This window comes from Podarcis bocagei (assembly GCF_964188305.1).
Source record: "Podarcis bocagei genome assembly, chromosome: 4".
In the NCBI taxonomy this organism is placed as follows: Eukaryota; Metazoa; Chordata; class Lepidosauria; order Squamata; family Lacertidae; genus Podarcis; species Podarcis bocagei.
In genome coordinates this window covers 66,986,552-67,001,719 of record NC_138128.1, presented here as the reverse complement: position 1 = coordinate 67,001,719, position 15,168 = coordinate 66,986,552, and the positions used below count along the sequence as shown (strand labels likewise).

General features: G+C 43.0%; 1 protein-coding gene across 1 annotated transcript in view; it reads right to left on the bottom strand.

Moving 5' to 3' along the window:
* The window catches only part of ANKRD1 (ankyrin repeat domain 1), a 209,111-nt gene that overhangs the window by 126,385 nt on the left and 67,558 nt on the right, over nt 1-15,168 (bottom strand). The gene's annotated exons all lie outside the window — the stretch shown is intronic.

The window sequence follows — 15,168 nt, the reverse complement described above, 5'->3', positions numbered from 1 at the left end:
AGGCAAAACTGCACTTAGACACATGTATATTGGGAGAAATTTGCACTAAAATGCTGAATAAATTACCAACTGGTGTGGAAAACTGAACTTAATATTGGGGAAAATGAGAAACTGAGAGCAATCGGAAGTAACAGAGTCACCCACTGGTATCAGCAACTGCGGGTAGGTGAAGAAGGGAGTGCGTTCATTCTTCAGCACTGAGGATCAAGCTGGAAATATCATAAACTGGTGAGCTATGCTATGTATTCTGAGCTAAAAAGAAAGAAATTAAAATCCATCAACATGATAACCCAAGTTTTGTGCCAAGAAAAAGCAAATAACCTGTAAAGACTCTTCAAATTAGCATAATTTTTCTCATTTGTGTTGCATCTTCTACCATTTTGCATAATGTATTCTGTATAATGTATTTATAAAGAACTGGGAAGTATAAGAGGCTATTCAGCACAGTGAAGAGGCACCCTTGATCCTTAGAAATCTTGTTCAGCCCTCTCAATGGCTTCACTAGACAGTGTTCATAATACAGGCCTGCCCAAGCCAGCCTGTCTCTTTCAGATTGCCAAGGCTCTCTAGCCCGCCATCACTTACAAGCAGAGAACTCCAGTATCCTTTCAATAGACTAAATACAAAATGGGTTCCATCGATCAGGGAAGGGGAAAATATACCATCTCCCAACCTGGGGGGTTCTCCAGCTGATATGACTGGTGATCCTGTTGAAGCCCTAGACGACCTCTGGGACATCCGAATGGCTTGGGCTGTTGACACAATCACCCCTGAGCACCTTCTCCCACTTTGTGGAGCTTGCTTGCCTCCCCTTGGGCCTCTTGTCTTTTGAAGTCTTATTAAAACTATTAAAATTGGCTGTTAGGGTCCTTGTGTGCATTTCTGCCAGACTCAGAGGGTTATTTCCCCCTTTGCAAGCTTAGTCTTCCTGATGCAGGTGCATATAATTGAGATTCATCAGAGAAAAGCAAGCTACTTTGGGTTCTGGTGAGAGACAAGTAAGCCCAGTGCTCTCTGTACTTCCCCTCATAAATATTTGCCTTGCACCCCCCGGTTTCACTTCTGCATGGGGTTAGAGGGAACATAAGGGAAGCCTAGGGGCTGTCTACCAGAGAGTCCCTTGCTTGACTGGTCTACCCAGACTCACAGTCATGGCAGGAGTGAAGCAAGTGTTCCCCTTACATTATAGTGCCCACATTCTTTAAGTTTAAATGATACTTTTGCATCGATAAGGACTAGAAACGTCTAAATAAATACAGAATTCTTAGGAAGATGACTTTTGTGAACAATGCCGAATTCTGTGGCTACCAAACAACAACAACAACCCATACAAAACAGGCAGAACAGCAGAGAATTCTTCCTAGAGGTGGTGCACATCCAGCCCAAGTGGCTGGTAGTTTTCTTGATTGACAAAGCATGAACTTGCAGGAGCTCCCAAGGTGCACTAAACACACACAAACATGCTTCTGGTGGCTAGGTAGCTCTTACACAGAAGTTGTCGCTGTCCTTGCCTCCTCAGCCTGCCCCCCCCCCCCGGTCCTGGGGGACAGTGGGGTGGTGGTAGAGGGGATTCTGCCAGCCCCCTCCCTTCAAGCACTGTCTCTCCCTCAGCTCCTGGCACATCCTGTCCTTCCTCCAGCTTCAGCTTCTGTCCTACGTCCTGTACCTCCTTCCCCATCTCCGACTGCTCAGATCCATTCTCCAGCTCTGGCTCCTGCCTCGTGGGAGGCACAAAACCCAATAAAGCACTACTCCATTCCCTTAGATCAACCTCTGACTCCAATCAGTGGTGGAGGAAGCCACTTGGGCGCCAGGGGTGCCCCACCCATAGGGGCCTCTGGAGTCTGCCTGCCTCCTCCCACTCAGCTGCCCTATAGCTGGGGTGGGGAGGCAGCAGGCGGACTGTTTGGGCAGGGCGGAGACATGGGGCTCAGGTGCACTGCAGGCCCTGCAGTGAGTACCACCCGGCATTTAGTCCCCCCCCCCAGTGGTGACACCCAGGGTGGCCCGCACCTACCGCACCCCCCTTCCTCCACTGCTGACTCCAGTACCTCTTCCACTCACTCCTCAGAGCCCTGGCAGTCCCTGACAGATGGAAATACCACAAGACCTCAAATCTTCATGCCTGTAGTTGATTCCAGACAACCAGTTTAATGAGCATTCATTCTGATTTTTTTTGCAGGGAGGTTAGATGACATTGTGTCAAAGTGCATTTTCCCATCACTTTCCCTGTTACAAAGAGTGCTATCTATAGGGGAAGAGAGGTTTTAAAAAAAACAAGCAGATTTAATTGTGTGGCCTGAATTTGCTGGGATGTGATTGAATCCCATCCCCAAATAGTGACAGTCTGGAATTGCCCTAGGAGCCATTAAAAGAAGAAAGAAAGAGCAGGGAGATAACATTTTCATCATTGTCTTTAATGGTTTAAATGGAAATGGAAATTCAAAGTGCTGGTTTTGACCTATAACACCCAGGACCCCAATACCTCTCCCCATATGAACCAATCTGGACCCTGCAGTCATCATATGAGCAGTGGCGTCACAACGGGAGGCAGGGTGGTGGTGCACCCCGGGTTCCATGTCTACAGGGGTGACAAAAAGTCACCCCACGGGGGCTCATGGCGGTGCAAGCAGCCATCGCGCCACTGCAGCCATGAGCAGAGGATCCCAGTGCCGGCGGCAAACTGATAAGTACAGTGCAGGTGTGGTGTCGCACGCATGCACTGTACATAGCGATGCTGCACATGCGCTGTATACTGGTTTGCCGCCGGCACCACTCCAGGGTTATACAGATGGTGCTGGGATCCCTCTGTTGTCACTACAGCCACGGAGGATCCTCTGTTCACAGCTGCAGCCACAAGCAGAGGATCCCGACACGCTGGAGCGGCGTCAGTGGCTATACAGCACATGTGTGGCGTCATTACGTACGGTGCATGCGTCATACGTAGCAACGCCACACATGCGCCTTACGTAACAACACTCGCCCCAGGTATCACAGTGCCTTCCTTCGCCCCTGCATATGAGGCCCTTCTCTGTGTAACCCTTCTATGGGAGATCTGTAGGGTGGCAACAGAAGAACGTGCCTTTTCAGTGGTGGCTCCCCGCTTGTGGAATGCTTTCCCCAGGAAGCCTCACCTAGTGCCATCATTACATATCTTTAGGCTCCAGCGAAAAACATTTCTTTTCCACCAGGCCTTTGGCTTTTAATTACCTGTGGCCTCCTACAGTAAGTGGGATCTTCTAGTCCTGCCCTTAAAAATATAAAAGAGCTTTAGGTTTCTCCCACCATGTTTTGTTTTGTGCTGGTTTTAATGTATGTGTTATTTATTGATTGTTTTAAGTTGCTGCAAATTACCTTTTTAAGGGGGCACTAATAAGTTTACTAAATAAATAAGAATGATAAATAATTGCTACATGTAATTTTAGTAAAGAAACATTAGGCAGCAATAGCAAGGGCAGCGTTAGCTATACAGTGTATTGACTGTATGTTCATCCTGTCAGTCACAAGAGATGGCTGAAGTTCTGTCAGTGCCTTCTGTTCCAAGCAGAAGAGATGGCATTCTCCAGTGTTTATCTGCTGAATGTTTCAAATTGCAAAGAACTGAAACTCGATCGCAAAGTTGTCAGCACTCAGGCAAATGACTTCATGAGCATTTTTAAAAATAACGGTGCGCAAGGGCATCAGATGAGTGTGCACTACAGCCTTTTGAGGGAAAGTGGTTTTGAGATGACTGAGATGCTCAGCCCTGGAAAGTACCGTGGCTCCTGAACTTGCACAGTAGGAGCTAATAATAAACACTCAGCACTCGCCCTTTCACTGGCACAAGGGCTAGCTGGTGTTCACTGTTGCTCCCCTTATTGAGACGGCTGACCTCTACAAATTCATCAGTTTGCCCTCTAGGTTGGATGCGTGAAGAAAGACAGTACAAGTACAAACCACAATGGTTTTACTCTTGTCCGATATGTGTGCAACTGTGCACATTTGCATTGCCGCAACCCGGAAGTGGCCAAAAAAATGGGGCAGGGTAGGAGCAGGTTTATACACGCTCTGCCAACATAACCCCTGTGCAAAACAGCTGTTGCATGTACACCAAAAGTAAAGACAATGGTTGCCTCCAGATGACATGACTATTGTGCAATCAGGCTGAATTTTACACATACAATCTACATGGGGGGATCAGACAGTGTAATCAATTGGTTGTTACCCCACTCTTTCCTCTCAGCTTGCCGCTCAAATTTCAAACAGCAAAACCTCAATTTTTGTGTGCAAGAGCCTCAAGATTTGTGTGCAAGAGCACTGCGGTGTAACTTTTTTGTGTTGGTGTGGGGATGATCTGTGACATCATGGGGGTTGTGCTTTAATACCACACTTCTGCTACCAAAATGTCAGCGGTGCTTCTTGGTACAATCACGAAACTGCTGGTCTGTTTTACAGCAACCAGTGGCAGACCTACATTTTTGGGAACCTAAAGCTCGAACTGTTATGGGGGCCCCTTCACAACCAGCAGTGAGGTTTGGGTAATCACTGTTATCGTATTCAATTCTATGTTTAAAACTTACACAACATTACACTGATCTAAACCAGAGGTGGTTAACTTGTGACCTTCCAGATGTTGTTGGCCTCCAATTCCTATCAGCTGCAGCCATCATGGCAAATAGTTAGGGACGATGGGAGTTGCCACAGCTTAGATACCCCTGATCTAAACTCAAAGCTTGATGCAAACGAAGGAAAACTATTAAGGCTGCCGCCATAGTGGAGGGGAAAGTCAGTCTATTGCAGGAGGCCTTCAAAGCTCAGGGGCGTTCTCATCATGTGGCCCAGGGTTGCATGTCCCAAAGGTGAGACTGAATATAAATAGCCTGAAAACCCCAAAAAATGCTTTTGGCATACCCCAAAGCAATGCTGAATGGAATTTCGGCCATTTGATTTTGTGCCGTTTATCTGCTGAGTCTTTCTCACTCGTTGTTGTTGGGGGGGGGGGAATCCTGCATGTTAGCAAAAAAGAACTTCAAAGAGCATTTCCAGATTGCTGGTGTATTTTGCAAATGTAAGTCATGATGACACCCCTAAGCAACATTATGATCCTGATCAAGATTGGGTTACCATTACCAGCACTATGCATTGGGCCAACACCTCCTGATGAAGAAAATTTGAGTTTTCTCTCACCCACCACCCTGCAAATTGCTGGCATGGAGGGGTGGAGTCATCCAAATCAGGAAATAGCAGGGCAAAAACGTTGAAGTTCCCTTGTGACTCATGCTAAGGGGGTCTCAGTCTTGATCAGCTTTTGTGTTGGGGAGAAGTTATTTTGCGCTGGTATTTTGCTGAGTTTGGCCCAAAGTTCCTTCAAATCTTATTTAAAGAGGTACTTGGCTGCTGGTTGGCTGAACTAAATACTCTAACTCTAACCCTTTGCTGGTAGTTGGAGGTAATCGGTTGATGTTTTCTCAAGAGCTGTTAATGAATGGAGATGTGTTTCTGAACAGGCAATATACCTGCAGAGCTATGTCTGTGTGAAGAGCTCTGGCTGCTTTGTTTTAGCTGGAGCTGGCTAAAACTGATGCATCTCTGGGGTGCAGCTGTTGCTTTTGGGAGTCAAATGCAGGTTAAGTGGTTGCACCATCGGTCTTTAGGAGTCTTTCTCCCAGAGTGCTCTGCTTGTATATTTGTATTTTTATTATTATTAATTAAATTTGTATGCTGTCCTATACAGTAGTACCTCGGGTTAAGTACTGTATTTTTTGCACCATAACACTCACTTTTTTCCTCCTAGAAAATAAGGGGAAATGTCTGTGCGTGTTATGGAGGGAATGCCTATGGGTGGCCGGGGGGGGGGGGATCCGCTGCAGTTGTGAGCAGAGGATCCATGGTTCCCCTTCCTTCCCTCCTCCGTGGCTCGCTTTGAAACAGCAAAACGGGAGAAGAGCCGCTGAGTGGGGAGGAGAGAGGGACAGAGAGCCTGCTTCTTTAAAGGAGCAAAGCGGGGGAGGAGAGGAGCCTTCTCCCCTTATACTCCTCTTCTTCATTATTAGCAGCATCCTTCTCCACACACCCCACGCGTGCTTCTCCCCTTAAACCCCTCTTCTGCATTATTAGCAGCATCCTTCTCCACACACCCCATGCGTGCTCCTTGTCCCTTGAGTGCTTTTCCTTCCCTCCCCACTTAAAATGTGGTTACAAAGCACGGATCCACATGGATCCTCAGGATTTTTGCACTGGGTCACCCCAAATTCACCATCAGATCACATAGCACGTCCATGGCTACATCTTGCACCAAACAAATCACACACCCACTGTTGCCTGGGGCCGCAGTAGTGCAAAAACGTGGTTACAAAGCATGGATCCACATGGATCTTCAGGATTTTTGCATTGAGCTACTCCAAACTCACTGTCAGATCACATGTCTGTGGCCACAGCATGAATCACAAAAATCATACACCCACTGTTTCGTTTAGAATATTTTTTTTCTTGTTTTCCTCCTCTAAAAACTATGTGCGTGTTATGGTCTGGTGCGTGTTATAGAGCGAAAAATACGGTACTTAATTTGTTCCGGAGGTCCGTACTTAACCTGAAACTGTTCTTAACCTGAAGCACCGCTTTAGCTAATGGGGCCTCCTGCTGCCGCCGTAACACAATTTCTGTTCTCATCCTGAAGCAAAGTTCTTAACCTGAAGCACTATTTCTGGGTTAGCGGAGTCTGTAACCTGAAGCGTATGTAACCCGAGGTACCACTGTACTCATAAATCTCAGGGCTGTTCACAACATAAAATCACAATATAAAAAACACAAAATAAGAACAAAAACAAACCATTAACCCTTTCCCCCTTCCACAACATATTCAAAAGGGCATTGGATGTCAATCAGCCAAAGGCCGGGTTAAAGAGGAACGTTTTTGCCTGTTGCCTAAAGGTGTATCAGCTGAATGTGCCAGCTGAACCTCCCTGGGGAGATAATTCCACAAGTAGGGAGTCACAACGAAGGAAAAAGCCTGTTCTCATGTTGCCATCCTCCAGACTTCTCATGGAGGAGGCATGTGAAGAAGAGCCTCAGAGTCTGGGTAGGTTCATATGGTTAGAGACAGTCCTTGAAGTATTGCAGTCCTGAGCAAATATTATGAAGACACTGCAAGTCTGCAGAGCTCTCAGAGTCAAAGAAACAAATCCTTTGTCATGTTTCCCCTGGACTTCCCACTGCTATGGGAAGCAGGGAGCGATTTAATGGCATTTTCATTGCAAGCAGATTGAAGCTCTTTGTTGTTAAAAAGAACCTTTTGGTTAAAGGAAATTTGCTTCCCAAGCCTTGCTGATGGAAGAATAAATGAGGCTTTCATTTGCTAACACTTTCAGTGCATTTTCGCTGATGCATCACAGTTCATGAATTCTTTGTCCGTCCACAGGTTGGCCAGATGCCAAGCTTATGCAAACAGTTGTAGCAGCAACTTCAATCTGCAACTGGCCATCTGAGTGAAGCAGACTTATTTTAGTCTCTTCAAACCCATCTTTCCTTATGAGCTCATATCTGTGGATCCTGACAGATCTGAAAGTGGCCATCTGCCAGCAACACAACTATGCTAGGAAAAATGATGTATTTGAAAGTCAAAGTGGCAACCCCCCCCCCTGAAATTCCATGTGCAGCCATAGAAAAACAAAATCTTTTGGAGGAGCTGGCCAAGGTGAAAAATTGAAACCAATGTTACAGAACAGGTGGATTCTGTGCCCACCTTAATTCAGAATCTAAATTATTTTTGTTTTTTTAAGGTGATAAATGCAGACAAGAGTTTGCTATTCATGTATTGTTTTGAGATTTTATACGAGTATTTTTCCTCTTTTGAGTCATCAAGGAAGCATGGCCTATAGATGTAGACTCTTCTGCTGCTGAATCATGGGCATAGCCAGGATTTTTTGGGGGGGGCAGGCCACTTGTGGAGGGGCATAACCTCAGTTTGCTGTGTATTTTTACTGCCCCCCTCTTGGCTCTGCCCATGTGCTGGATCAATGAACTTGGATGGTTGTAAGAGGATTGGATGAATTCATGGAGGATAAGGCTATGGCTACTGGCAGCAATGGCTATGCTCTGCCTCCTCACTTGGAGCATCAAGCCTATGTGCGCTTAATAATATCTTACCATGAAATTGACTGTATGATTTCAGTAGAAAATGCTTATAGTTGTGTGGTAAGAGAGTCAAATCAGAAGGTGTTAGCAGTTTTTATTTGGGAAAAGATTCAAAGATGGTCAAAGTTAGCTTGAATCAAAAGGGGGAAAACGGTCCTCCTCATTCTAGCTCTTACTGCTCCTTCAGAGCAGAAACCTATACCACTAAGGCTGTAATCGTATATGCTTACCTAGGAGTAGAGTTTGGGGGAGAAATTCAGAAATTCATGCACAAATGCAAACACAGCCATCTTTTGAAATTCACACTTCTCCAAATTTTGCAATGCAGTTCTCCAGCCAAATAATGCATACATAAATGCATATACTAGGCTAAAGTGTGCATGTAAATGCATATGTTAGAGAAAATAACACGTAGAAAAGCATTATATTGGGGGGGGGGGCTTTTTTAAAAGTGTACATTACGCAAAATTGCATAAAGCTGTGTATATTGGAAGAAATTTGCTAGTGAATTTTCACGAGTTTATTTTTTTAAAAACACAGTGATGTGAAAATACAGACAACTGAAGATTCAAAAAATGAGAATCCAAGAAAACCCAAAGTTGACAGGTTTGTCCATCCCTACCTGGGTGTGAACTCAATTGAACTCTACAGGGATTACTTCTGAGTAGGTATGCATGGAATGTGGTTAATAAACCATTTAAGAATAAATGGATAAATATTATCATAATGCTACTCACTTTAAAGCTTTAGGACAGCCACTATCTATCACAGGATCTAAGACAAAGATGAGTGTGTTTCATTCTGTGAGCTTTTTGTTGGTCAAAACTGTTTTTGGTTTTTTTACAAAGAAGAAGACGAATTCTAGTGAAGCCTTTTGCAGTATTCTCTGTACAGTTGCTTAGTAAAACCTGCCAATGTAATTATGAAAATTCAGGGCTGCTTATTTGGTGATGATATTGCCTGTTTGTATAATACAGTACTATTAATCTCATTCTTTTCAAGTAATAGCAAGATTATAACCTTTAGAAAGCACAGGCTTTTCAAAGTGCATGCAGGACCTCTTACCTACTTAAGACTCCATCTAGTGTTGCTTTAAAATAATTCACAGAAAGGATGAAGGAAAGGAGGCTTGAAAGCACTAGTGGGCTGGAGCATTACAGCTATTCACTGGCTCTCTCTGACGTAGGGAGAAACTTTCCATCAACACAACTGCTGTATATTATATTAAATATCCATAGCAACACTTTAAAATAGAACTCTATAAAACTGCACCTTTATCCATTTCACATTATAGAGATCACATGTTTTGCCTTCAATGCATCAATGTGCAATATGATGTATCTTTGTCAAATTACAATGGAAGCAGCAGATAGTGGAGGAAGTATTTATCAAAAGAGATGTTCCCATTCAAAGACAATACAGTAGTAGCTGTTGTTATAGTACAATCCAGGAGTTCCCATATGCCGTGGAGGGGGCACTTGAGGAGTGCAAGATGCAGAGCATAATGTTCTAGGGGAAAGGTGATCTTGTGGCTGTTGGAATCAGAGACACTTATGTCAATTAAGCTGAGGTTTAGCACTACTTGAAGTCATCCAAATTTCTAAACTAATCATGGAAGAGCCAAAGAAGCAAGGACTGAGATGCTACTCTTCCCTTGCTCCTGACTGACTGTGGGAGGGCATCTAAGATGCCTTCTTCTGGTTACTGACTAGTTTTCTGTGGGAGACCTAAAGCAAGTTTAGAAGGAAACCGATTTTTTAAAAAAAATCACAAACACAATCATTGTATAATGGAATTATAAGGCTACAATATTCAAAAGGTTATCGGATACACCTCCCTCACATCCTTAGTCCCAGTTCTCTTCATCTAGTCTAGTTCAAAGAAACATGGACATGAAGGACACCAAGGGGTTAGCAGACTTAGCGGCATCTGACCCTGTGCTCTCCCTAGATCCCTGATCAGCTCAGATAACAAGGGAGAGAGCTTGGACTGACTCAGGAGTTAACTCACATGCCACATGACACTTTATTACAGTGATCCATTAGATCCCGAGGGTAAAGCAAAGCTCATCAGATAAATTTTTACTCAAGTGCAGGCCTACTTGCGTCATACAAAAGTTATTTATTTAGATACCAACTTTCAAGGCTACACAGAATACAAGACTACACAATGCCTTTCATATCATTGGGTAGGTGGGACAATATGAAATCACCATTGCACATAAAACCAGTACCAGAAGCCAAGGGAAGGCTACACAGTGCAGGTGAAGCAGCATAACAATCTGACGCTCCAAACACTGTATGCACACCATGCAGATCTACCTGGCACCTCACTGATCTCCTTCTCAGATAAGTAGCACCACCCCAGGCTGTCCCACCATGCCAACAACTACTGAACAGCTGGAAACCTGTTAGGGAGAATGCCCTCTTGTGTATTGACATATATTGCACCCTAGGCAAATCCAGCACCACTAAGAGGGTGTGTCACCACCCCCAATCACAAATTCTGGGCAGGTTACCTGTCAGAACATGCAGACTATCAAATTTCTAGGTCCTAAGCTGTGTAGGGCTTTATATGAATAAATGAATGAATGTTTATTATTACAGCAAACAGCTAGAATACTAGGCTTTATATGTTAATATAAGAACCTTGACCTTAGCCTGGTAGCGTATAGCTGACAATTGCAGCTCCTTCAGTGCCAATGATAAGTATTTTTTTGTGAGGTGCCCCACTGAACAGCCTTGCTGCTGAATTCTGCACCTGCTGAAGCTTCCAAACCAAATCTAACGGCATCTCCACAGAGCGTGTAGCAATAATCCAGCTACAGAAACTTAAAGTTTGGTTATTAATGCTAATATTTAATCTATTCATCAGTGCTCTTTCCTTAAAATTATCTGTGAAAGAGTGATAATGCAAAAGTTGTTCCCATGAAAATAAACCAGACATAATTAATAAAATAGCCGAAGCATACATCAGGTATTACAATAAAAATAGAACTTTATATGGTGGTAATGTAACATACAGTACCTATGACTCATTTCTAACTATAGATCAATTTTCAATACAGGAGGGGAGACAGGCAATTTGAGCCAAGCAAGCATTGACATGTTTTCCTAGCCTTTAAAAATGTTAATCTAAGATTTCAGTGCTTGTCCATCTTCTGCGGCAACCAACACCCTGAATTTAGGCACTGCATGGGGTAACACTGCTAATTCCCATGCACCCAACAAAGGGTATTTTTAGGCACGCATTAAAGCTCTCTAGCTGGGAATCAAAACCACAACATCGTATCTCACTCCAGAGGTATCATTTCTAACCACTGCCATTCAGATGGCACTTAAGTCATGCATCCTTAGTTATATTTGCCAAATGCTAGGCCTTGAGACTTTGCCCTTGAAGGTTAGCATGATAGGTTCAACAGCAACAAGGTCTAAATGTGCATTTGTTTCTTTTCCTCAGTATATAGCAGCTCCTTTGTTGGTTTCAACAGATAGGTAAAATGATATAAATTATTTAACTAGCACATGAAGAGTTGTGTGAAAGAACTTGCAGGTTCTTATATCATTCTAAGTGGTATAAATGTCATCTTTCCTTTCTTTGAACATTTATTTCTCTAAATAACAAATGGATGGTTCTTCTTTTGCTTTAATCACAGTCTTGTACCAAGAACTGCCTGCTCTATTTAGTTTCAAACTCCAAAGGGATCCACCGATTTAATGCTGCTGCTGACCATATGTCCATAGGGTCTCAGCCTCCAATTTCAATTATTAACTTCTAGAGTTCTTGATGTTTAGAAGTTCAAGAATATCTGATACACACTAAGACCACAATCCTCAACACACTTACTAGGAAGTAAGCAGCAGTGCTTCATATTTGTATAGCACTTTCAAATGTTCAAAGCACTTCCCGGACATTATATAGGGCTCATCCACACTTACCTTTTGCCCCACGCTTTCCCAACACAGGTATGTGCTTTAAAGCGCCATGTCCAAATGCTTTTCTTTTCTCTCTCCCCATCCATGGTGCCATCCCTATGAAAACACATTCTTTAATGCTGAATTGGAAGAAACGGCAATTCGGGTTGTCTGCAAATTGCCATTTGCTCTGATTTAGTAGCAAAGAGCAGGCTTTCGCAGGAAAAGTGCCAGAGCAAAAAAAATAAAATAAAAAAAGGCCTCAGACAGGATGCTTTAAAGCACAGAACTGTTCCTAGAAATGCTGTGGAAAAGGAAGTCTAGATAAGCCCCTAATTATGAACCTCACAACTCTTCTGTAAAGTAAGCCAGCGCATTTTCTCTGAGGTAAGCTGAGCTGAAAGAGGTAGGCTTGCCTAAGAATACCTTGCAGCAGACAGGAGATTCAAATCAGGGACTCCCTGATTCATACTTCAGTCGCTTAGCCCCCTATACTACCAGGGAGGTTTACCTGGTGCCAAGTTGAACATCTTTTTGCAGGGGCAGACTTTGGTCTTTCAAATTTCAGCAGCAGCCTGCGTGAGGCCAAAATTCAACTCCTCTTGTCTTCTATTCTGCTCAATTCACTTCATTTGTTGCAACACCCCATGGCACCCCCTAGGCTCAGCGCCCAGTGTGGTGGAACTGGTTGTGCTGCCCTAAATCCGCCTCTGCTTTTTTGCTCCGGTGGAAGACCTTTTTATTTTCCCAGGCTTGTATAGACTGCTGGTGTTGTTTGTAAAATATTTAAAACTTTCTGTAAATTGCTTTACAGAGAAACATTGATAAAGCAGTTGGTGGCATGCCCACCCCAAAGCTTTTGCAGGCACAAACAGTATTGAAAGTGGGATCATATATAACTGCTCTGATACTATCATGAGCACTTGAAGGTGTCTGGTTACCATTTTGTAGAAGAGTTTCAAGAGCATACTGGAACTTCAGGTTTGCGCTAAACATTTAAAAAAGAATCCGACTTTTTGCTGTTGAAAAGTGATAGGAAACACATTGAATTAGATGCCAAATATCAGGTATGGGGAAATCAGACACAGGTATTGAGAGTGAGGAACAGAGGGAAGCATGTGACAGTGAGGGAGTAAGAGACAGAGGAAGGTGTAGGTAAAGTACACCATTTCCCTTCTCTCCCTTCCTCCACCAAGCCTTCCCCAACTTCAATTTTTGCTGTCCCTGCTCATCTCCTAAATTTAAAAAATAGTTACATACCAGCGATAAGTATTAGTTCCCTAGGAAGATAGTTTTCACTATTGTGATATTATGTTTATTCCCACCCCACCATTCTTGACTGACTGACTGATTGAGGACAATAGCTGTCAGAAAGTGAAATATGGCATTTTGATCTTCATTTGTAATGCCTTTGTATACTTAGTGTTGTTGTATAAACCACTTGATTCTTGAGAAAAACTATCAGGAGAGAGAAGAAAGATTTGATGCTCTATTTATAGAACAAAACTGGGATGACAGATTGGATTCCAGCATTCAGCTTAATCTGTAAAATTTTAACAACCAGGATAAAATAATGTTCAGACTGAGAGCAACATAATTGCATTTGACATACACAATACAAAACAGTTCAACTACGCTACTAGATGCTGGCAAGATCTAAGTGTTCCATTTCACAAGACTAAACATCAGCCACCTAAAATGTTATTAGACATACAACCTCTAAACTCTGTATGAATAGAAATGGTATGATCACTTAACAGGTGACTTTGAAAGAAATTGAAAGAATCACTGACTAATTTTGGATTATAATCTTAAATTACAAAGCGTACCATCCTAGACATGCTTATTGAGAGATTAAGCACAATTGACGTGTACTTCCATGTAAACGTACACTGGGTTGCTGTTAAAGCATGATTCTCAAAAGTTCTTCTTAGGCTGTAAGGAACATGCCCTGTTGATTTACTTTGAAATAAAAAAAGCCTCTGATTACACTACTCAACACTTCTAGATGCACATGAAAAAACAATGCAATTCCTATCACCAATTGAAAATTTTGGAGTTTCTGTAATGTAGAATCAAGCAGCTAGTCTATGACTGCCCCTTGATGGCAAGAATGGGAAGAGGAATAGCATCCCGTTACTTAAACTGCCATTCACATACTTGCATTTCTGTGTAGTAACACTTGTTTAAAATATGCAAGTATAATCTATCCCTATACATAATTATTTAATAAAATGCTAAAGTTAATTAGCTGACAAGATCCACCTATTTTATACATGTAAGTAATTTGTATGCTGATGTTCTTGTTGTAGAACAGAAACCAACACAAATACCTGTGGCAAATGTAATCCAGATTCTTTTTTTAAAATTTAAAATAGCCATTTTGCTGATCTAGATTCCGCCCACCCCACCCCCACCACGAAAACAGATTGTACAAATGTTGATTCCCCCACTATTTCTCTGGGCTGCTGCAGTTTTATCTTCCTGACTGCTGCTTCCCCAACCCCAACTGATACCCAAGTCTAGCTGATATCCATCAGAAAGTTCTGAATGGACTCAAATGTGAAACTGCTGTTCATCTAACAAAAGTATAGAAAATGTCTCTAGGATCTGCCTCCATACCAGAGATTACAATGAAAAGTGGTGATTGTAGGGATTTTTTTTCCTAGGAAACTGGGGGGTGAGGTGAAGTGGGGGGTGGGGGTTGGAGAATCCCGGAAATAAATTAGTCTGGTTAGCTCAATGTCTCTTCTGGACAAATTCGTGGAAAGTTTATTAAAGATCAAATTATCAGGAATATAGGATAAGTCCTGCTGTATGAGCATCAACATGACTTCAGCAGACCAAGTCTTGTATCACTAATCCTTTAGAGTTATTTGAGAGTGTCAACAAACACATCAAAAGGAGTAATCAGGTATACATTGTGTACTTGAGACTTTAAACTAGGAGTGGGGAACCTGCGCCTTGTGTGCCAGTATTTAACACACCAGGCCATTTTCTCCAAACCATGCCCATCCACCCATCAAATAACATCACTGATGATGTCAGCTGATAGAAGGAGAGGGTTTAATTCTGCACTGGTTGTACCACCCCATTCCCAGGAGGGAACAGGATCTGGCAGCCTAGGCAGCAGAATTTAATC